We start from the raw sequence: 22,927 nt of genomic DNA, 5'->3' as shown, positions 1-22,927 counted from the left end.
GCCTGGCTCTGCTACAGACTATGGGCCACTGTCTTTAAGCCCTCGTTTCTGTGTCTACAAAATGTATCCTCATCACCCTTACCTCCATCCCTGTTAACCATCCAAAAAACATCTGTGTAGCAACTTCCCCGAGTAATAGGATGAAGAGTGACTGAGTTTTCTTCTTTAATTCTATATTGTCCATATTTCTGACTACTGTTATGTACGGCTTGGTACTCAAAAAAGTATATGCTATATTCAAATGCTTTGTAAACCATTAAGTGCTTTCTCTATGACTGTTTCCTCATCTGTGAGGCAGGGATGAAAACAGCACAGAACTCCTAGGGCTGCTGTAGGAATGAATGTGTGAGTCCTGGTATTTCTGCAGAGGTCCTGCTGTGGAATCAGAATGGAAATCACTTACCACAGTGTCCGGCATGTAGAAAACATCCATGATTTTATTTTTTGGTTTGCTGATTGACTGATCGATCATTACTGCTGTTGGCACAGGAGCACAGAGATACTGCCCATGGATCACAGTCCACTCTCTCAACTTTGTTTGGACAGCTCCCCATGGGTCTGTCAGGGACCGTCCAGTCCATCTCCCAACCACAAGAAAGCGAAATCACAGGTTAGGCTCCTAACACCAACATAGTCAGGATATTGGCTTCACAGAGGCAAAAATGCAGCACTCTGAATAATCATTTTCAGAGTCAGGGTGCCGTTTGAGTCCTGGCAGCCTCAACCCAAACAAAGCTTGCCCTGTAGGCCTGCTCAAGGGGACCCGGCTTTTGTGACAAGTCGCTTTCCCTTTGCATGTGAAGAGGACATGAACCAACATTTGCTGGAAATATTCCAGGACTCTGGTAATGCTCCAGACTGTGCAAAGGGCTTTTTCCTCCTTTGTTTCATTTTAGCTAACAGCAGCTCCATGAGACAGGCGTGGTAGCATCCCATTTTTCAGATGAAGGACCTAAGGATTGGAAGGTATAAGGAATTTTCCCAGAGTCAAGCAGTTTGTAAGAGGCCACGCTGGGATTTTTAACCTTGGTCCAGTTAATTCAGCATCCTACACACCTTCGTCCTAATTCCACATACATACGTGGTGAGGTCACTCTAAATGCTGATCCTAATCTGCAAAGCCCCTTCCAGGCTTCACATGGAAGAGTCCACAAATCCTGAGGCATCAGGCATTTTGCTCCTTTCTTCTTCAGCATCTTTATCCTCTGAATGACAAAGACGAATGACCTGCCAAAACAGCAAATTTCTCTGGGGGTGCGGAGGCCCTGGGTCAGTATGAGACATTCTTTAGTCAAAAGGTAATGTGCATGAAAAGCTCCACTTAGTCTTCTCCAGTTAAGTCTTCTCCCCATTTAATTCCAAGAGCAAATTGAAGGAAGCACAGGTGCCCAAGACAGGCTTTTTCAGAAAGAAGGATGAGGGATTTATTTCAAATAAATGCTAGCCAATTGTGAACTTTAAAAAAGCTTTGAAGGATAGAAGTGGCTCAGTCGGTTGAGCATCTGTCTTCAAAAAAAAAAAAAAAAAAAGCATCTGTCTTCAGCTCAGGTCATGATTTCAGAGTCCTGGGATCGAGCCCCACATCAGGCTCCCTGCTCAGCAAGGAGTTTGCTTCTCTCTCTCCCTCTGCCCCTCCCCCTGCTTGTGCATTCACGCACTCTCTCTCAAATAAATAAATAGAGTCTTTTAAAAAAAATCATTGAAGGATAAATGATAGGCATTGAGCCTATCATTCAGTATTTATAAATCTGTGATCAAACTCCACTCCACAATCACCCCGTCTTCCTCCTAACTGGGATCTACTGAGGTCAATTAAAATTCTCAAGCCAGTAATCCCTCAGAATTATGTGCTAGAAAAATAATAAACTCCTTTATCAGCAGAGATCGGAAATTTCCTAACTATACCAAACCACAAAATGTTAGTCCATTAAATGTTGCCCATTAGAGGTGACAATGGGAGTCAAGTGACTTCCCAGAGTCTTGTTGCTGGATTTCAGAGATGTTGGTGCCTAAAGAGAATTAAGCTAAGCAAACAATGCTTTCTGATGGCCACCTGTCCAAAAGTCTTGTAACACACAACTGTCAGGCACCTTGATAATTCAATTCAGGACGAATGAAAGTAACTATTCACTTTTTGCTAGAACCCTGCATTTCCTTAGATAATAGACTCTGTCATAATCAAGGCCATCAGAAGTAGGCTTGGAAGCCACAAGGAAGAACTGGGGAGAATGGCAGAGCCTTCCACTCACACCATGTGCATCCTCCCAAAGAGAGCAGACTGAACTGTCCACAGACCAGAGCAACATCTGGAAAGACAAGTATGAGCTGCTGTCCATCTCAAAGCCAACAAGATTCATTACTGATGTGCTTTGTCCAACCCATCAGCTTGGAGATGTTCTAAAAGATCAAGTCAACTGTAGGACAGCTGAGGTTTGGTCCTTTTGAAGGCTGTCCCAGAACATATTTGGACAACATGAGTTCTCAATTCCAAAAGTTAAAATTATTATAAGTCCATGGGGTGTCATGTACAGCCTACAGTACTACACTGTACTTCATATTTGGAAGTTGTTAAGAGAGTAAATCTTAAATGTTCTCATCACAAGAAAAAAAATTCTGTAATTATGGGTGGTGACAGATGTGAATGAGGTTTTTTTGTGGTGATCATTTCACAATACATACAAATATTGAATCATTATGCTGTACACCTGAAACTAAAATAAGGTAAGATGTCAGTTATAGCTTAATATAAGAAAGGTAACTCTCTGTGATTTCTATGGTGAATAGGAGCTCAAATAATCCAAAGGGCAGATAATAATAGAGCAAAAGTTGTCTGACCTGAAAATGAAGTTATGATGTTTATACAGAAGCTTCAGCTTTCAAATTATGTGTTTATCCAGATGAACATGTAAATTGTCTCTTGGTACAAAGCATCCGATGCAGAATGGATGTGACCACATGCCTCCTGGGTGACAGTGAGACCCTTCCTCCAGATGAAAAATGGGCATCCTGGGTAAAGCGCCAAGCGGGATATTACAGGGATAAATCCAGCTGTCTGATTAGTGAGATTTAGTTACCCAACTTGAGTTAGTGACTCACCAGGAAATCGATAGATGTTTGTTTGGAGCATGAACATGGATGAAACTTTGTCTTCTCTTTCCATCACTCCTCTTGGTTCTCTGTTTCAGTTGAGTAAACGCCCAGCCTGAGCCAGCAGCAGTCCTGTCAGCACCATCTGTGGCTCCTCTCAGTGGGGTTGGACAGCATCTTGCGCTGTCATGTGCGCAAACTCATGCGAACACCCAGACGCCCTGCCGGTGCTTGGTCACCCCAAGTGAGATCTCACATGGAGCCAAAGGGGAAAATGAGAGCCTCTTAAGGAAAAGTCTGTTGAACCCAAAATAAAAAATGCCTTTGGAGACCTAGACCTACATTGATACTTCAAGGTGTGGCCAGGGGAGGAGAGGAATGATTTGGGCAGACTGCTAGAATACTGGAGCTCACAAGTATGTTAGTAGGTAGGGGAAATGTTCCTGAATGTCATCCAGTAACGCAGCCCCTGCCTCATCCACCAAGCTGATAGGGATCAGCATCTCATGTAACTGAATGCAAAACTAACTGCCAGGATTCCAAACTCCCTACAAATTCCCAGGGATGCCAAGCATACATCCAAGCGCTTCACTGAATCCATCTAGAATAGTCTCTCCTCTGATGTTGAAACCAAAGAGAAAACCTGTTCCCAGACAGAGCAGGGGCTTTAGAAACTAGGTGACTATTCCCCGAGGAGACATTAAGGACATTTGCCTGCATGCAAAATAAATCGTGATCGAGAGGAATCAATTATGGACCATCTGCAGTTCATTAATATGATCTGTTGAAAAGGAGGCCAGATTCACCAAGTCAATCCGAAAATCTAAAAATAGAACTAATGTGAGCCTGGCCCAGTGCATGCAAAGCAATAAAAAGATGTCTACATCTGCTAGAGCTGGAGTCCCTGGGCGCTCCCTCACTCTTTACTACTTATCCTCAGTGGTAATTGGGAAGGGAGTCATTTATTCGCTTTCCAGAAAAAGCAAAAAATATTCCATGAGGATCACTGTGGCCAAAAATACCATGCTGTGCTGATGCAGGAGAATAAATGGACATTGTCTTCTTATTGTGCAAATCCTACGTGATTCAAAGATCTCGGAATGGTCTCCTCTTAAATTGTTCAAAGAGATACATCTCCTTTAAAGAGATGTGGGAGTTCCTTGGGCAGCAATTGCCAAAGCTTGGTGTGGCACTGAGGTATGAAGAGCGATTTTTTAAAGAGTTGATTTATCATGATGTGTTTATTCAAAAAAATATAACTGAACACATACCCAACCCAACTCTGAGACATTGCTCAGGATTAAGACAGACCTAAAATGGTTTGTAGGTTTAGAAGTGAAATTGTTCGGTATATAAATGTTAAATAAATTAGTAAAGGCTGTATGCAAAGATGGGAAAAAGGAAATCAGAAGGTGGCACATGGATGTGTGAAAACAATATCCTAGGGCCGAAGTCAGATGGGTTCCTGTGATGTGGATGAGTGACATGGTGCATAATCATTGAACGCAGAACCACTATCGCCCATCTGGGACTTGAGCACGGTTGCAAGAACCTCCTGGTTTCCTCACTACATTAAAAAGTCTTAATCCAAATGAATGGAGCAGCAGAAGAGGATTCCTTTTCTGATCTACCTTTCTCTGGGCCCAGATCTCTGAAGGTTGAACCAAGTGTGCCCAGTGCCCTGGAGGAGACAATAAAGATTGCTTTGCTATTTTGAGCCAGCTTGAGGTTACAGGCACAGGGAAGGAGTTCCTGCAGACTTCTGACAGTTTATTTCACCCCGCCCCCCATCCCACACTCCTCCCCCCACCCCTGTGACTTCATCCCTGAGAGAATAAGCAGGAGCTTTTAAACTACACTTGTTCAAGTCCTGGGATGTTGAGGGATGCCCTGGTAGGAGGCACGTGAATCCCAGAGGCACCCATATGGGATTGTGATTTCAGGGGGCACCTGCAATTTGCTGGGGAGGTCAGCTTGGGGAGTTAGCCATCAACTCACATGGACAAAAGGAGAGTTTGATGCCTTTTTACTGACAAATAAAGCTCTTGCCTCTGGTTAAATAAAATAAACTGGGGCTCAGGCCATGATGGAATACTGTGTGGCTGTTAAAAGCAGCGAGTAGAGCAGACAAGGAAGCAGAAAAAGGAGTTGCGGAATAACATTTTAGCATGATTTGCTTTTGTGTAAAAAGAGAGGATTTAAATATACTTGCATATAAACACAGAGTATTTCTGGAAGGATTTGCCGAAAGTGTTAACGATGGTTGCTTACCCAACAATGGTAGGAGAAGAGGCACTAAGTGTGGGAAGGAGACTTTTAAGCTCCACTTTCTAGCTGTCTGTGTGTTGGCAATTTTTGCAGTGATCTATATTGCTTTGATAAACAAAAGTCTTTTGAGAGGTAGCAAACAATGGGAAAATATTCCAAAGCTTATGCCAATGCCCCAGGAATATTAGTCCATGGGACATATGTTAGAGTAAGCCATTCACTGGCACTTACAAAATGATCACAATACCTAATACATATTACCTAATAATCATTATGACATAGACTCACATTTACATAATAATCATGATACAGAATGCATATTGCATAACCGTCTTATGTATGAAACCTCTTTGCACAGAAGCACAGGATAGACAGGGAGCCCTTGCAGTAGTTGGGGCACACGTGAGCCTGAACCACCCTGGCTCCAGCAGATGAGACAGGCCCTCTCCCACTGGCTGTAATTGCAGCCCCAGGTGGAGGGCCCTGTCCACGTCAGGCTCCAGCTTAGCCACATCACGTATGTTAGCACTTGTCCTCATGGTGACTCTCAGATGTAGGTTCAATTTCTGTTTACAGATGAGGAAATTGAAGCTTTGGAAGTTTATCCCACTACTGTGACAGGGAAACTAACTGTCCATCAACACTGGCACCGTCCCGGCCATAGCACAGAATTCTCACTGGGATTACATCTCCCTGTTCTCCAGTCAATGGAATGTGTCACTTCAGGCTAATGTAAGCTTAACTTTCTCTCACCTTCAGTGCAGAGATCTTCAAGGGCCTAGGAGACCGCAGAGCCACAAGCTGGAAGGAGCCTGGGTTCCTGCATCATCACCTGAGGACGGTCACCCATGAACCTGAACAGGACGTAACCATCAGTGTTAAGGCTCTGGTGCTGGAGGCTTTATTTGCTACTGCTGCTACCGTTCCCCTAAGTAATGCAACAAGCAAAAGGAAGTGCTAGAATGCCGTTAGATTTCAAAGAATAGAGGGGAGGGCCAGGGCACCAAGGCCATTCGCTTTCGAAGTACCCTCCCTTGCCACCATGCTGAAGTACTCCCAAACCATCCTATGTACTCAGTGTTCTGTGATGTCAGCCAGTCACCTGCTCAAAGTGGGGTCCAGGGACCCAAGCCAAGTGGACAAACAAAAGTGGTCAGTGCAGGTAGCACCCCAACCATGCAACTACCTCCCAGTGATCTTTCTCTACACGAAGGATGACCTGAGGGTGGGGATGACCTCCCAGACAGGCTGCCACAGCCAGCAGTACATCAGCAGTGTCATCAGGAATCATTACTCCAGGGAAGGCTCTGATCCCAGGTTCCCTTCCCATCACCTGCCTCAGCACCTGCTCTGCATCGGCTGACACAGAAAGCACTGCGCTTCCAGCCAGTCTGCCTCCAGGAGGCTGTGGGGCCTGGTCAGTGACAGCCTTCTTGACAACCCCTTCCCACACTGCCCCGATCCCTTAGTCCTTGTCTAGTCACAGGTGAAGGGGTGTGATGAGGCCCCAAGAATCTGAGGAGGTGGCTGTCTAGTCCAAAAGCGACTGGGGATGTGGCGGTCAGGATCAGAGCTCCAAAAATATTCTACATTTTTGAAGATGTCTTATCCCCAGCATGACGGGTGGCCCAGAAAGATCTGTTGTCCAGGGCGGGGCCTTGTACTGAGCTGTGGGGAGCTGGAAAGCCAACATCTTTGAGGAACATGGAATGCTGCTTCAATTATAGGCTTAGTCTTTGGCTTATTTGTCCAGACATGATCCCTGCAAGTACAAAAGCAACGTGCACTGATAACCATACAAATAAAAGGAAAGAAGAAAGAACTGCGAGGATTCCTTGATGACATTTGTGGGCATCCAGACAGGAAGTATCAACCCCTGCTCTGTTCATAAGCCCCTGCTCTGGCGGACCGCACGGCTTCCCTGCACCCTCTCTGAGAGCAGTGCGCTGGTGATGGACTTCACATCTGTGCAAGGCCCCAGAGGAGTCATGGAGAATCACGTCACCTTCCACTGCATGACTTCCATGAAGACAGCATGGCTGGCTGGTGGTCAGAAAACAGAAGTGAGGCCCAAGCCCCAGAGACAAAGGAAGAACTGCCCACTCAAAACCAATCAGAGTCCGTTGGGGAATGAAACAGCATGCTTATGTGGTAAGCCTGTAGAGAGTCTATTTTCTAATGTTTTCCAAGACCTCAGCTTATTAGGGGTTTTGTTATTGTTGTTGTGCGTGTGTGTGTTTTTTTTAATAAAATCCTACGCAAGAAAATGTTACACAGAGGCCCTGTTATAACAATTGCTTCACAAGCGCAGCATCACATTCTCAGAGACAATATTAGCATTTAACCATATTAGAGAACCAATAGATAACAAATATCCTGAAAATTCACGTAGTTAATTTCCTCTTTCAATGCTAAGTGTTTCACTGATACATCCAGAAGACTCCACAACATTTGTTAAGAACAAAGTGATGTTATTTTAGGAGAAAACAACTAATTTTTTTAAAAGAAGAAAAACATTTATTTTTCCTTTCTAGTTTTTTTTTAAGATTTTTTTTATTTATTCATGAGAGACACAGAGACATAGAGAGAGAGAGAGAGACAGAGACACAGGCAGAGGGAGAAGCAGGCTCCATGCAGGGAGCCCAACATGGAACTGGATCCCGGGTCTCCAGAATCACGCCTTGGGCTGAAGGCAGCGCTAAACAGCTGAGCTACTCAGGCTGCCCACCTTTCTAGTTTTTAAAAATTTTTTTTAATATTTTTAAAAGATTTTACTTATTTATTTAAGTGAGAAAGAGTGAGACCACAGAAGTAGGGGGGGAGCTACAGAGGGTGAGGGAGAAGCAGACTCCCTGCTGAGCAGGGAATCTGACATGGGGCTCCATCCCAGGACCCTGGAATCATGCAAGCCAAAGGCAGATGCTTATCCAACTGAGCCACCCAGGCTTCCCCCATTCTAGTTTCTTAAAGAACTAGGTAGTTGGGGATATTTCTTGATTAAGTAGCTTGCATGGATGCATTTAATAGTGGTATTATTTTCTGGTTTCTAGCAACATAATTTTCAGTATGTTGATTGACTAAATATCCTGACAACGGATATCTCCTCCAGTTTGTAGGAGATATTCACATTTTGTTCCAGGCTCTTTTGTAGGCGCTGAGGATCCAGGACTGATCAGATCAGCCCTTGTAGAGCTTATATCCTGGTGGAATAAAGAAGTGAACCCCAAGAAACTGAGCCCCTTGTTCATGGCATGAAGCTGCCATGTTGACTCCTACTCAATAGACCAGACTTGCTGTAAGGTATAAAATTCAGGCTGCTGACTATCCAGGTGCCCCAGAAACACAGTGGGAAACCTGAACCAGCCATCCTCATGACTTCAGGCCTTTCCCTAACTCCAGTGAGACAAGCCAAAATGTTTCAGCTCCCAACATAGGGCAGATCTCAAATGTAACATGTGCTCAGAAGCAGTCGGTGAGATATTGACCCTTTGACGAGTGCCTGATTGTTTCCAGAGGAAAGATTTTAGACAGTCCGGTTCAGAGCACATGTCTGGAGAGGAGTCCCCAGGGCCTGGGCTTCTGGCAGGCATCTGAGCTGAGAGACTTACAGGGCTTGCTATGTGCTCACATGTGAAGCATTGTGAGACATGCAACCTGTGGAAGCCAGCAGGTCTTTCCACAGAGCCACCACACGCTATCCACCTGCAAGCTGCTAACTTCACCCCACCACCCCCTGAGAAGGGAGGCTAGGACATGTTTTCAGGCAGTGGCAACCTCTTAAGGCTATAATCATGTCAATCAACTTGAATTAACTAATATCACAACATTGTGATGGAGTCTTCAAGAAAAGATACTAAAATGGTCGTGTTATTGTAGAGCTGAGCCCATAATGGAAAGTTAACCGTCTTACTCTGGGCCAAGCCAAGTGATGAGTCAGTCAATGACAGGGTGGACATTTTCTCTTCAGTAAGTCGTATTTCCTTCGATTAAAAAGGTAATGGATAAACCAGACACAAAACGACAAATGCTGTAGGATTCCACTTATATGAGGTCCCTAGAGGCATTAAATTCATAGAGACAGAGAGTAGACCAGTGGCTACCAGGGGCTGAGGGAGAGAGGGGCGTGGGGATTTAGTGTTGAATAAAGCAGAGTTTCAGTTTGGGAAGATGAAAAAGTCCTGGAGATGGATGGGAATGAGGGCGGCACAACAGTGCAAATGTACTCAAAGCCACTAAAAAATGGGTAAGAAGGTAAATTTCTATTATGTATGTTTTATCACAATAAAAAAAAAAGTGGTAGGACTACTCATTCTGATTCTTTAATTAGATCATTTGAAGATTAATTGCATTCCATTTAGCATTTTCCTTCTGTATATGTGCTGGCCTTTCTACAAGGCATTAAACAGAGATTCTTAAAGACAGGGACTATTTATCATTTATCATTTGAGCCCCACAGCACCCGTTCAAAGCCCTAATACATAATGCCGGATGAGTGTTATTTGAAAGAAAAAAAACAAAGAGTGAACACAGGGACCCAGAATTGCCTCATCAGCAAAGGCCAGGCCCCTGCACTGTGTTTTTCCTAAAAGCATGTTCGCAGAATAGTAACCACAACAAAAACTGTGGACATTACTGAGTATTTTTCATTCAGAGTAATTAAGATTTCCAAACCAAAAAAAAAAAAAAAACAGCAACGTTAAGTACACATCTGTAGTCATATTGAAAGTTTCCTGCCTACATTTCCCACAAAGCCCTCCTCACTCCACTCTAAGAAGAGGGAGGACTGATGAATGAATGAATAAATGAATGACTTTCCTTCCTGGTCCAGGGGGCTAGATTGTCCCCATCCAGATAGCAGAACCTTCCATGCAGAGAGCCTTATTCGCCCCTAGAGAGGTAAAGGAACCATCTAAAGTTTGTCTGGTGTCAATGTCCCTTTCCGGGGCAGCTCCTTCCTCTGGGTAAGACAGGAAGTGATCACCAGCTGCCCTCCCGCTGACTCAGCCATGAAACCTTTACAGTAATCTGACTTCATGGCTCTGGTGCTTCCCTGGGCAAAGAGTTTCTCATTTTCTGGTAAAGTAGATCTCTAAGGCGCGGGAAACTCAACAGGAAGGAACAACAGAAAGAGATGTTTGCATTATTCAAAACCAGAGAGCATGCATGGCACAGGGAAACCAAAATACCTTTTTCCTCGGTTCGCTTTTCAATGCTGAGCAACCCTCCCAGTGTCCTCAAATTCCTAAGATTCTTTTTTTTTTGAAACATGTCACATTTTGGTACTAAATAAATCCAACCATTTGTGCACTCTAGTCATTTTTAGCAAAGCGTACATTAGCTGTTTTCTCTGCAGAACAAAACCAAAACCTCATCTAAATTAAAAGCTGCATATGAAAATAAGGGAATCTTCTGGTTAGTGCAGCAGAATTGCCATGAGTTTGGCCAGGGTTCCTGGCCAACTTAGCCATTTTTTTTGGTGACATTAGGTACATTCACCCTATTGTGCAACCCTTACCACTATCCATCTCTAACAACTAGGGAGATCTCAAAATATGTAATCATAGTGAGAAAGCTTTTTCTGGGCTCAGAAATTCAGAATGACATTCAGAATGACAGAAACTACCATTTGTGGCATTATCATGGAGGAGAATCTGAAAAACCTCCGGCCACAAAATACCTAGATATGCTGTACAAAAATAACAAACATGGTTTAAAAGCACAGCTGAGATCAGTAAAGGAAATCCCTGAGGGCAACTAGCAGGCTGAGCACCAGAGCAGGTGCTGACACTTTGGCTGCTGGTGCAGTGGGAGCTCTGGCAGGGAAAAAAAAAGTCACCTTGAGTTTCATAACCTCAGGCCACACTGCACACAGCCCTGGGGTTTAAACTGACACACCTGTATGGTCTGAGAACTCTCAGCCAATTAATTAACATGAAAACAGTCCCAATCTAGTAATACCACAGGGGCACTTGATGCAGCAAATGAGAAGTTTCTCTGTGGTGACAGATCCTTAACCCTGGCCACTCAAGATTCCCATCATGAATGTTCTTGGAAATAGAAGCTCACAATCAAAAACTACAAAATGCTTCAAGGGACATGAGCACAAAGAATCAGAGTCAACAGACACAGTAGACGGCATGGGTCATATCAAAAACATTGGATAATTAAACTATCAGAAGGGGCTAAAAATTTTGGTTAAGATAATTTAAAAATGTGAAAGGGAGAATCAAAATTATGAGCAAATAATCAGACTCTGCTAAAAAAAAAAAAAGACAAGGCCTATTTGAAAAAGGACCAAATATAAGTTCTAGAAATGAAATGTATATCATTAAAAACAGAAATCTAATGAGTGGGTTTTACAATAAGATTAGACAGCTAAAGAGAGACCTGTGACCCAGAAAATGGTTTGGAAGGAGATCACCTGGAGGACAGCACAAAAAGACAAAGTGATTTTCAAAGTGAAAGAGAAGTTAAAGACACGGAAGATAAACAAGAAGCTCTAATGTGCATCACACAGGAGCTCTGGAAAGACTGGAACAAGAGGCAATATTTTAAAGATAGGGGCTGAAAACTCTCTAGGATGAAAATCAGACCGAGGAAGCAAAATTGACTTGAAATAAGATACACAAAACCAGACACATTATTGCTAGAACTCATAGAGCAATTCGGTAGCGTGGCAGGATACAAAATCAATGCCCAGAAGTCAGTGGCATTTCTATACACTAACAATGAGACTGAAGAAAGAGAAATTAAGGAGTCAATCCCATTTACAATTGCACCCAAAAGCATAAGATACCTAGGAATAAACCTAACCAAAGATGTAAAGGATCTATACCCTCAAAACTATAGAACACTTCTGAAAGAAATTGAGGAAGACACAAAGAGATGGAAAAATATTCCATGCTCATGGATTGGCAGAATTAATATTGTGAAAATGTCAATGTTACCCAGGGCAATATACACGTTTAATGCAATCCCTATCAAAATACCATGGACTTTCTTCAGAGAGTTAGAACAAATTATTTTAAGATTTGTGTGGAATCAGAAAAGACCCCGAATAGCCAGGGGAATTTTAAAAAAGAAAACCATATCTGGGGGCATCACAATGCCAGATTTCAGGTTGTACTACAAAGCTGTGGTCATCAAGACAGTGTGGTACTGGCACAAAACAGACACATAGATCAGTGGAACAGAATAGAGAATCCAGAAGTGGACCCTGAACTTTATGGGCAACTAATATTCGATAAAGGAGGAAAGACTATCCATTGGAAGAAAGACAGTCTCTTCAATAAATGGTGCTGGGAAAATTGGACATCCACATGCAGAAGAATGAAACTAGACCACTCTCTTTCACCATACACAAAGATAAACTCAAAATGGATGAAAGATCTAAATGTGAGACAAGATTCCATCAAAATCCTAGAGAAGAACACAGGCAACACCCTTTTTGAACTCGGCCATAGTAACTTCTTGCAAGATACATCCACAAAGACAAAAGAAACAAAAGCAAAAATGAACTATTGGGACTTCATCAAGATAAGAAGCTTTTACACAGCAAAGGATACAGTCAACAAAACTCAAAGACAACCTACAGAATGGGAGAAGATATTTGCAAATGACATATCAGATAAAGGGCTAGTTTCCAAGATCTATAAAGAACTTATTAAACTCAACACCAAAGAAACAAACAATCCAATCATGAAATGGGCAAAAGACATGAACAGAAATCTCACAGAGGAAGACATAGACATGGCCATAATGCATATGAGAAAATGTTCTGCATCACTTGCCATCAGGGAAATACAAATCAAAACTACAATGAGATACCACCTCACACCAGTGAGAATGGGGAAAATTAACAAGGCAGGAAACAACAAATGTTGGAGAGGATGCGGAGAAAAGGGAACCCTCTTACACTGTTGGTGGGAATGTGAACTGGTGCAGCCACTCTGGAAAACTGTGTGGAGGTTCCTCAAACAGTTAAAAATATACCTGCCCTACGACCCAGCAATTGCACTTTTGGGGATTTACCCCAAAGATACAAATGCAATGAAACGCCAGGACACCTGCACCCCGATGTTTATAGCAGCAATGGCCACGATAGCCAAACTGTGGAAGGAGCCTCGGTGTCCAACGAAAGATGAATGGATAAAGAAGATGAGGTTTATGTATACAATGGAATATTACTCAGCTATTAGAAATGACAAATACCCACCATTTGCTTCAACGTGGATGGAACTGGAGGGTATTATGCTGAGTGAAGTAAGTCAGTCGGAGAAGGACAAACGTTATATGTTCTCATTCATTTGGGGAATATAAATAATAGTGAAAGGGAATATAAGGGAAGGGAGAAGAAATGTGTGGGAAATATCAGAAAGGGAGACAGAACGTAAAGACTGCTAACTCTGGGAAATGAACTAGGGGTGGTGGAAGGGGAGGAGGGCGGGGGGTGGGAGTGAATGGGTGACGGGCACTGGGTGTTATTCTGTATGTTGGTAGATTGAACACCAATAAAAAATAAATTAAAAAAATAAAAATAAAAAATAAAATAAAATACAAAAAAAAAAAAAAAACCAGACACATTGTAAGGAAAAAGTGTGCCAAAGGGTGAAACCAAGGGTGGGGGTAGACTTTGACAGTAGACTTTTCAGTAGTGCCAATAGAAGCCAGTAGTCGGTGGAATCTTTTCAAAGCACTGAGAGATACAGGATGATCTTACCCCATTTACAAGCTAAAAATAGCAAAGGAACAAAGTCAGGCTAAGTCATAGATCACGCTTAGGGTTAGTCATAAAAAGTTCCTCTGTAGGAATGACAGACTTCATGGGAGTGTGATCTGTACAGTTGCAGAGTCCCCATTGGTGGCCCAATGTTCTGCTGTCACCAGCTTGAAATTCCTCATATCAAACAGGGAAGGACTCCTGCAGTTCTAGTTTCCACTGGACCCTACAAATTATACAGCTGCTCCTGTATGCAGGCCCTGAAGACTGCATACAGGATTGCACTCAGAAGCAAGCAGGAAACATCCTATCCAATGTGTGGTCAAGTTCATTAAAACAAAGCAAACATCATGAGAGAAAATCTAAGTCTTGTAGTTTGAAAGACAGAAAAAAAAAAGGATTTATGCAAATAGATTTGACAGTTTTTCAATTGCAAGCATTTAAGTCCTTTGTACATGGGGACAAAAGGGGAAACCAAGCTCTGTCAGTGATGGCATCAGAAAAGAGTATGATAAATCACCAATAAGCAAACACCTGTTAAGCCTGGTGACTTGCACAATGCACCCAGGAGCTGAACAAAAAAGAGTGGATAGAGGGATAGAGCCTATGGTGGTGGAAAGAAATATATCTTTCTCGAACACATCCATAGAAGCACTCCACAGCCTCACTGGTGAAGTCTAGATATTAGTCCAATCAGACACAGTAATCCTAATCAAAACAATCTAGAGGAAGTCTCTCCTCTGCTCCTTCAGATTGTAATAGGTAATGACGAGGAAAGGCTGCTTTAAAAATTGTCATGATGAATCTCATTATTTAATTCTTTCATTATCAGAAGATTCTGGTAATATCAGAAAGTGCTTTAAAAGGCAGGAAAATGTAGCAATACTGGTATGAAGCTACCTGATTCATTATTTTTTCAAAGGCTCAAGTTTAAAGCCTCAAATGATAGTGGGCTCTCTCCATTAAAATAGGTTTTCACTATTACCCTGACTTCTGAAGAAATGCAGAGTTAATTAAACCACATGCTTTGTATATTCAGCCATCTTGTTCCCTTAGACCAAAAAAAAAAAAAAAAGTATCAAACCTCTAATAGAAAGTACCATTTTTGGACTAACAATTCAGAGTCACAAAATAGATAGCCTCGTAATGTCAGAATTAAAATGGAAACTCTTCTTCTGTAGTTTCTGAGGTTATGTGGGTGGGATGGAGAACGATGGTGAGCCACGGTGAAGTGGTAGATGGGAGAGAGACACACACATGCAGACAGACACGGAGACAGAGAGAGAATGATGGCTGCAAGTCTATACTGGGTCCTGGGGGCCATGTCTATAGTTTTTCATCTGGAGATAGTTTTTTGGGGAATGGCTTACGACAGTCCTTGTGGAGGCAGAAAGTGAAAATTTTCTAGGATATGAAACTACCAAGCACTGGTAAAGAACCTAATTGGATATAAATGCTGATCTTCAGCCAGCTGTCCTCCCACTGGAAGGGGGGAGTGCAGAGGGCCCTTTGGAAGCCTTTCACAAAAATTTAACTCTTTGCTGGTCCAAGACACTCCCTCCCAGATGGAATCTTTGTGGGGGTGGATGGGAGGGATGAGTCCAGAAGGAAGGCTCCCAACTGGCCGCACCCAAGCATCCCAGAGTCCACACACATCTGTGTTTCTCCTTCCTTCTCATTCCTTCTGAGGAATGGCTCTCTTGACAGGTTTCTTTCCCTCCCAGGACAAGCTATGGGGGGAGGTGGGGATGTTCACACATAAGAGTTTAAACAGAGATGCCTGAGATCGGGACTTGCCTGAAGACACAAAGAATGGCCTTCTCACCACAGCTTCCGCCTAGATTTTTAAGCCGCCTCTTCCTTTAAAAATTCCTCCAGTTGGCTTTGATGGCCAAATGTCCACTCCTTCCTCTTTCAGCCTTTGCAGGCATCTTGAGTAAACAACGACACTATGATCCAGCATGTGCTTCTCTGTATGCTTTGGGGATGTACATTTTGTGGAAATAAAAAAGAGAGAACCTGTCCCTGCTGGTTTCCCATGCAAGGAAGTCGAAGGTTTGGCAGTGGTTTGCTTGTTGATTTCTAGCCCGATGGCCCTGATGAATCACACGGATGGGTCCTTTCATCAGGATGAGCACACCACCTTTGCTAGTCCAGTGAATCGGACCTGATTAAAATACAAGGTGAACACACAGCAAAAATGCTAAGAGGAAGAGAAAGAGAACATGACTGGGTACAATGGGCCATTAAGACAATGAAGACAAAGGGAAGGAGGAAGGAAGATTTTACTGGAGGTACAGTCTAGAAGGGTCTCTGTCTAACCCCCTTCTCCCCTACAGGTCCTGCTGTGAGGACAGCAAACCAAGGACTAAAGCATAGCTCAGAACAAGCAGCCAAAGTTTCCAAGTCAATATCTTTTAAAGATCTGATGCACAGTGCACAGAGGACATTTTTTCAGAACACGGTACAGGTATACAGGAGATATTTGAACACTTCCAGAACATTGCTCGTAGTACAGATCAAATAGCAAGTTCACCCTAACATTGATTCCTTATTTATATTTAGTATATTTATTGAATGTGCCTCTTGCATTACAGTCCATGGTCCTGTAAGAGGAATGATAGTTTGTTTGTTTTTTTTAAATGGGCAGTCCCTGCTCTTAGGACTCATTATCTGAAAATGCATGCCAATGCAAGAGGCAGAGTATTGCCTGCCTGCCATTAGACAGCTTTACTTGCATATATAAAGAACTAGAAAAATGTGGGAATGGTTAAGATGCAGGCCTCACCCAATGATCAAGTATACGCAATGGAAGAAGTATAAACCCCCCATCCCCTTGCCCCCAGTGAGGGCATCCATGAAGGGGGCATCCACTTTCCCCTTGCAGAGCCAAATGCAAAATGAAAATGCAGGTCCTTTTTTCCAAAGTTATTAAGAATTTCAAGACAGCAACAGCAGAGCATCAAGGGCCCTTCTGAGCATGGGGCTCTTCTGAGCATGGAGCCTGCAGGCACAGAATGCACACCCATGAAGCCAGGCTGGCCTGTGGGACCTCACAGAAGCCACTCGCCCAGGGAATTACCTGAGATGCTCCCCTAACTTCACTGGCCTCCCAGTCTGGCTCACCCCACCCCCTCCAAACGAGTTTCTCCAGGAATCACTTGTCCAACATGTCACCTGCCCACAAATCCTCATCTGAAGGTCCACTTCTGGGACCCTGATCCAAGACAGGGCCTTGGACATGCTACGTTGAAACTTCAGTTTCCTCCATCTGTAAAAGTGGGAGGAAAACAGTGTCTTGTTGAGTGCTGGAGAAGCATGTGAGATAATGCATGAAAAGTGCTTAGCACCATGTCGGGCATCACGCATGCTCCATGAACACTAACTAGCTAACAGCATTTTTACTATAATGACGAACAAAAGTAAGTGCCCTTGCCTTCACAAAGCAACTATGAGTATGTAGAATCCTGCCTGTTCCCTCTTTCCCCAGCTCTGAATCCCACACCTGAGCCTGTGGTTCAAGTTTGATCGCTAGGATTTGACAAAGACAGAGGCATCTGAAAATGGAAGCAAGAGAAGTCTCTTTGACAAAATAATTAGAACAGAGTGAATCCAACATAAGGGTGCTCACAGCCCTAGCTTCCTTGGCCAAAATGAATTATGTTTATGATGAGATTTCTTGACAAGATCCTTCTAGAATTGCAAAGTGTCATCAACCCCGTAAGTTCTGCTGAAGCAGAGATGAATGCATGGCCACCATGGATAGCAGAGGTGGTTGGAAGAGAACATTCAGTGATTAGCATTCTCTTTATTGTCACCCACACTCCTGTCAACATTACAACTTAAGCAGACATCTTATTTGAAATCCTACATTTTCCCACACAAGAATTTCCCAAAAGCCATGATTGGCCTTCCTCTCCAGCACCTTAGACTTCTCTAAGCCAAGGTGGGATACTGGGATTGAGCCATTATGTAAAGAACACCCACATACTATTTGTGCTTTAGAAAATTCTCCATTCCCTGGAGAGTATATCCCTAAAATACACATTCAATCACAAAACCCCAGTGAGAGCCGAGACTCCAACCAAATCAAGACATGCTTAACCACTTAAAGCCTAACAAACAAAAGCAGGCTTCAGGACAGCAGAACTTGGTTTGACTTTATCAAATGTGTATTGATTGACCGGATTGGTCCTTGCTCTATGTGAGGTATCTAAGGAAACCAGAATATCTAAGACCCAGCCCAGCCATCAAGAAGTTCATTGGTTCATCCAACCGAGTCAGGGAAGCCCAACTTTTCTCAGACTTGCAAAGACTTGATTTTTGGATGACCTGTATGTGTCAAGTGACATGTGAATAAGGAATCACTTCTGCCCTTTGCCCTTTGTTTCTTGACTCCTGAGACAACATGTAGAAATGCCTGGCTGAAGCACAGTCCTCCCTGAGTATCTTGTAGCACTGTCCCCTCCCTCCCACCCAGGCACCCCCCTCACTGTTGCTGTTCAGATCAAGAGAACAGTCTTGGCATCCGTGGTGACTTCCTGGTGTATAGCAGGCAATGACTGACTTAATAAATGAATGAATCCATCGGTTCATTGGCCAGTCAACCTACCAACCAACAAAGATACTTGGAGTGCATTTTTCCCAAAGAAACAGCATGGGGGGTTGCCTGCTTGCCCACACACAGCCCAGGTGTTGCTCACTGCCAGGTGAGTATCCTCAAGGCAGTCCCACACCCTGATTCTACCATTAACACAGCAGAGGTGCAGCTGGGAATAACTGGTCCATTCCAATGCTCCTGTTTAACATGTTCCTCTCAAACGAACTCTGGGAGCGTGCATTCACACATAGCAGACTTGCTTAAAATATGGGTCCCTACCTGACTTTTCCTGGCCAAGGCTTGAGCAGAAGGAAATGCTGTGTTTTGAATTGGCAAAGCTTCAAGCTTTCTGTGAAGGTATCCCTGAGGTTTAGCAAGGGGCCTAGAGAGACAGCCAGACTCGCTGAGTGACAAATCTGTTTCATGGAGCAGCCTTGTTCAGAGGAAAACTTTGGGTTTTATTTGACTCTCGCCTGGAATAAGGTCCAAGTGCTTATCACCATAATGTGGCACTGAGGCAACTGTCCCCAGTTTGGAAAAGCTATTTTTCCCCTTTGATTTGCTTGTAAAGGCTGTTGTTGTAGCTAATTGGGGTGGGTAAATTATAGCCAAGGCCATTTGTAGGCTCCTCTCACAGGGCACTCTCAGATACCAGCAGAGCCCGTCAGAGGCTCTCCTGTCCCTGGAAGTACTTTCAGCTACTCCCTTGTGTCCTTGCTTGTCCACCAGTCCTTACACCATTCCCATAGCAGCCTTTTCTGTGTCTCACCAGAGGACTGGGATAGGACGCCCTCACCATCCCTGCAGATGGGGGCACCATCTCCGCAGATGAAATGGGTAAGTGCCAACTCCTGGCCATGACACTTCAGAAAATGTTTCTCTGTGAATAGCAAATTAGAAATGCTATGCCTACCATTCAGAGCTGTTGCAAGAATCATCACGTGCAAATTTCCAGCCCAACTCCTGGCATGACGTGTTTTGTATTATACACTGGAAGTGGTGGCATGCGGTAGGATGGATGAGCCTTCCTGCTGGAAGGAGGGACCTTATCCTTTCCAACTTACCAACCATGAGCATGTAGAGATCCGAGCCCAGGACCAGGGTCAGAATTTCTGAATTCTCAGATTCAACTCCTTTCTCACATGCCATGAGGATCACATAAGAGGTATCTGCATTACAGAAATCCTACAGAAGATTCTACTGTTCTCAAACACCTTTGTTTATGTTCTGGCCACCTGTTTACAGAACTCATTTGCCACTGAAGAATTTCATTACCGAGGCTCAGAAATACAACTTTTCCCCCTTGCATTCGACAGGGTTCTCCAGAGGAATAGACCAACAGGGCATGTGCATAAAGAAAGTGATTTATTTTAGGGAGGGGGCTCACACAATTGCAGGCAAATCTGAAACCTGCAGGGCGGACTGACAAGCTGAAGACCCAGGGAAGAGTTACTTTTGCAGTCTCAAGCCTGGAGGCAGAAGTCCTTCTTCCTTGGGAGCCTCAGGTTTTCCTCCTAAGGCCTTCAACTGATTAGATGAGGCCCCCCAACATTATGATGGGTAATCTGTTTTCTTCAAAATCACTGACTTAAATGTTATTTATACCTAAAAAATATCTTCACAGTGACATCTAAACTAGTACTGGGGTACCATAGCCTACCCTGGCTCATACATAAAATTAGCCACTACATCCCTGTAGTATTTGTTTGTAATCCCTGTAGCTGAGTGAGGTTGATGTAGCTGTACAGAGGAATGAAGTGTAGGAGATGAGGTATAGAACCTTATAGGGCAAGACTTCTTTTAAAACATAAGCCCTTGGGATTCCTGGGTGGCTCAGTGGTTTGGCACCTGCCTTCAGCCCAGGGCGTGATCCTGGAGTCCCGGGATTGAGTCCCACATCGGGCTCCCTGCATGGAGCCTGCTTCTCCCTCTCCTGTGTCTCTGCCTCTCTCTCTCTCTTTCTCTCTCTCTCGGATAAATAAAATATTTAAAAATAAAAATAAAATAATAAAACGTAAGCCCTCATTGACTGTAAGGTACTAGAAAGGAAGAGCCATGCTGGATTGGATTCTCATCTCCACTGCCTGCCAAGCCCAGGGCACCTGAGAGATGTTTCATGAATAGTAAGTACATCCTAGACTCTAGATCCAAATGGCCTGGACCCCATTCCAGCTCTCCAATAGACTGGCTGTGTGATCTTGTTCTGGTTATTTAACCTCTCTGTGCCTCATTTTCTTATGTGAAAATAGGAATAATAAAGTGAGAACAATAATTGGTATAAGGATTAAATAAATTAGTATTTGTAAAATGCTTGCACCAATATCTAGGTGTTTGGGTTGGGTTTTTTTTTTTAAAGATTTATTTATTTATTTATTTATTTATTTATTTATTTGAGACACAGAGAGAAAGGCAGACACACAGGCAGAGGGAGAAGCAGTCTCCATGCAGGGAGCCTGATGTGCGACTTGATCCCAGGACTCCAGGATCAGGCCCTGGGCTGAAGGCGGCGCTAAACCGCTGAGCCACCTGAGCTGCCCCTAGGTATTTGTTAATAGAATACAACTCTTCTCCAGCTGTGGACCACAGATGATACATCATTGCTTATTTTGTTGCAATCCTCACCAGTTTGAGCCTATTCCCATCAAGCTTGATGGAAGGTCCTTGCATCCCCTAATCCACAACAAGAGTATAAGGGTGCAACACATGGCTGCTTGGTTCTGAGCACACCTGCTTGCTCACACACAGCCCAGGTGTTGGTCACAAAATGCTGCCATGCTGCTATGGAATTCTGCCCAGACACAAGATCCTCACAAGCTGTAACTGCTTCCAATCACTGGAGAGAGCAGAGCACAGTGTTTTCTAAAGATTTCCTTTATCTTTGCAAGGAATATAGAATAAATGAGCTCCTCTCTGGATGGCCATTTTCCCTATCTCCAAAATTTGAATTTTCTGAAGGGTGGTGTTGGACCTAGCCTATTGAGCTTCTCCTATAGAGGCTGAATATTTAATTCAGCATGATTTTATTAGTAATGGTGGTGAGAATAATGGGGCTGGCTTCCCCCATCCACATTAGATTCAACCCAGCTTAGAAGCCAAAGGGGGTATCATCATGATAATAATGATGAGGAGGAGGATGATATTAAAAATGTTTTTATTTCTAGTATTCTAAAACACCTTTGAGTAGGATGATAACAGAGCACCAAGGCCCCTTGGTTATTAGATGCAAAAGGAAATTCAAACTCTAAAAGTATACAATGAGCTCAAGTACCTTTAAAATTCCCTCAACTTGATTTGAGTGATTCCTGAGTTTCTAGTTCTTCCAAAGACACTGCTGAGTAACTGACACAGCTGGCTGGAGGACCCTTTGGTTGTGATGTGGAAGAAGAAGGGAGAGAGTGCCCACAACAATGTCTCCCTATTATACCCCTTGGGGAAAATGTCAGCTTTGCTCCACTGCTGGGCCCTCCAACACGGCGCTGGTTGTGGCAATGGGTTGGAGGACCAGACTGGGCTGGGCAGGTTATAGAATCACCTTTGCAACTGCCTTAGCTCTCTCTCAGTCTTGAGCTCCTCTGAGCTTTCAATTCCCAGTAACACCCTTCAGTGGGACCCCTCAGATCCACTAGGATCCAGTAGGAGCAAAAGTAGCAGGAGTGAGGTGGGGGCAGGGCAGGGAGTCAGGAGGTGCTGCCAATTCAACACCCCCAGGATGGGGGATAATGAGAAACAGAATGGACCTGTCCAGACAACACAGACTCTTTCACAGTAGAATTCATTCTTCAAACCAAAATGTAATGGGAGCAACATAGGTGAAGGCAGAGCTGTTTTCATTAAAGCAAGGGGAAGAGGGACTCCAGAGCTCCGCTCTTGTTCTCCTCCCTGGACCCAGCATCAGTCACTTACCAGCCAAATGGCCTTAGGCACGGTGATTGCCCCTCCGAGGCTTCATTCCTACCAGTAGAACAGAGAGGTTTCAGAGGACTTGTTTAGAGGATTACATAAAATGACATACAAATGGCACCAAGCATTATGCACAAGTACTTGCTAACAGCTCCTTTCCCTTCTCTCTTTTTTTAAGATTATTTATTCATTCATTCATTCACTCATTCATTCATGAGAGACACAGAGAGAGACACACACACACAGGCAGAGGGAGAAGCAGGCTCCCCACAGGAAGCCTGATGCAGGACTCAATCCCCGGATTGGGGATCACACCCAGAGCCTAAGGCAGATGCTCAACTGCTGAGACACCC

At 43.7% G+C, this 22,927-nt stretch overlaps 1 long non-coding RNA gene across 4 annotated transcripts in view; it reads right to left on the bottom strand.

Moving 5' to 3' along the window:
- The window catches only part of LOC112660795 (uncharacterized), a 39,936-nt gene that overhangs the window by 16,736 nt on the left and 273 nt on the right, over window positions 1-22,927 (bottom strand). For 2 of the 4 annotated variants that reach the window (XR_003137218.3, XR_003137219.3), the window contains exons 2-3: window positions 22,578-22,625; window positions 6,109-6,209 (exon numbers count right to left, since the gene is read on the bottom strand). This is a non-coding gene — a long non-coding RNA (uncharacterized LOC112660795). Of the gene's footprint in view, window positions 1-2,835; window positions 3,007-3,096; window positions 3,385-6,108; window positions 6,210-22,577; window positions 22,626-22,927 lie in introns of all 4 variants that reach the window. The other 2 variants (XR_007410090.1, XR_007410089.1) reach the window with 2 other exon arrangements.

Source organism: Canis lupus, chromosome 4 (genome assembly GCF_003254725.2).
Source record: "Canis lupus dingo isolate Sandy chromosome 4, ASM325472v2, whole genome shotgun sequence".
NCBI lineage: Eukaryota > Metazoa > Chordata > Mammalia > Carnivora > Canidae > Canis > Canis lupus.
This window is presented reverse-complemented; position numbering and strand designations above follow the sequence as displayed.